At 45.9% G+C, this 1,816-nt stretch overlaps 1 non-coding gene across 1 annotated transcript; it reads right to left on the reverse strand.

Annotated features, from left to right (window-relative positions):
• Window positions 1-1,445: 1,445 nt before the first annotated feature.
• On the reverse strand, window positions 1,446-1,552 carry LOC146829557 (U6 spliceosomal RNA). The gene has a single exon (XR_014962371.1). It is a non-coding gene; the product is annotated as a U6 spliceosomal RNA (small nuclear RNA).
• Window positions 1,553-1,816: the final 264 nt, after the last annotated feature.

The raw sequence follows: 1,816 nt of genomic DNA on the forward strand, positions 1-1,816 counted from the left end.
CAAAACGTGGCATTGATGGCCATTTGGGTACAGACTAGCTTTCTTACCTCATCCTTTACAGATAGAAGTGTGGTTTGACACACCTCTTGTTTGATAAACAGAGCCAACAGCGTTCCAGCTCTATCACCCCCATGTGTATCATGTGTTGGTAGGTCTTATATACAAATTTGTCCAATCTACACCAATCCGCCAGGAGATCACTTTGGTTTTGCTTCCAATCCGTGCAGTTTGCCCAGATTTTGCGACTGCTCCTTTTTGAGTTCACTCTGTTTTTGTTCATGGCGATCTAGGCTGCCCTCCAATTGCTTCTTAACCCCATATGTGGTTTTCAGGCATTCCCCATGGAGTACCATTTTCATGGACTCCCAGTCCATTGCTCTACTACTCGTACTGCCCCAGTTCTCATCAAAATAATGAGTCAATGTTTCACTGACCATGGATGAAAATATGGGGTCAGTCAATGCCTCTGCTCTAAGTCTCCACAGCGGTATTTGCGGTCGCCCCTGCCAAATGTGTATTCCCATCAGTATGGTGGCGTGGTTGGATATATATCTGGCCAGGTACATCGTGTCATGTACCTTTTGTACCATTGTCCCAGAGACAACGCAACAGTCTATCCTGCTATGTGTGCACGCCGCAGGTGTATAACAGGATTAGGCCCTTTCCTGGGGGTGTCTTTGCCGCCAGACATCCACCAAGCCCAGTCCTGTCAATGTGCCCCTCAGTGCCCCTGTCAGTGCTGGTTTCGTGTGAACTCTGGGTAGATCTTGGTCCAGGATGTCGTTTAAGCCACAGTTACAGTCACCTGCCAACAGACATTCCGCCGACAGATACTCATTCGCGTCTGCTAATAGTCTACCATAAAGTTGTGGGCAATCCAGAATTTGGTTCGTAAACATTAATCAGGCACACGTCCCTGTCCTCCAGGGCACCAAACAAAATCCACATACCCGCCCTCCAAATCTCATTTATGGCATTTGTAACAAAATGGGACCCCCTCGGGCAGCCCAGATCAGTGCTCCCCTTGCAAATCTGGAATAGGAGGTGGAATAGAGGTAACCCCTCCATGCTTGTATGCATTCTCCCCAAAAATGTGTCTTCTGCAGAAAAGCTATTGAAATCCAATCCCACTTCATATATGCATAGACCCTCCATGTCTTTTACACCCAACGAGCCCTCTTACATTCCATGTCAGTCTTTTGGTGATGTTACCTGCCATCGCTAGTCTGACCTCCATCAGCTGTAATCCCACTTCTTACTCCTGCATGACTCCCCCAGACCCCCATCTCTTCTTGCCATTTCAGACACAATGGCGTAATCATCCATGAGCAGCATAATTCGCCTTAAACACAACTCTAACCCAATGCTGAATTCTCCCATTCGCACCTCCTCTCTTGTGCAGTTCATCCAACCCTGCAACTGGCAGTTCGTGGCAACTCACGCACAAAAATACGGAACGCCTCAAGGATTTGCGTGTCATCCTTACGCAGGGGCCATTCTAATCTTCTCTGTATCGTTCCAGTTTATGTATATGTGCTGCCAAAGCGAGCACATGCATTAAACAGTTGTCAGTCTCCACACTGCACATTATACCAATTAAATATTGCCAGTGCTCAGTAAAGAAAATATTGCCAGTTCCCATAATGGCACAGGGCAATATATAATTATGCCCAATAAGCAGATATTTCCAAATTCAATAATAATCATTAAGCAATTGCTAAGAGTTTCCAAAATGGGCACAATGGAGCAGATGCCTTACTTTTTCACTTTTCCCGAAGATCATACATAGAGAGAGTTTACAATACCCATTCATTTG

Source organism: Triturus cristatus, chromosome 5_2 (assembly GCF_964204655.1).
Source record: "Triturus cristatus chromosome 5_2, aTriCri1.1, whole genome shotgun sequence".
Classification (NCBI taxonomy): Eukaryota; Metazoa; Chordata; class Amphibia; order Caudata; family Salamandridae; genus Triturus; species Triturus cristatus.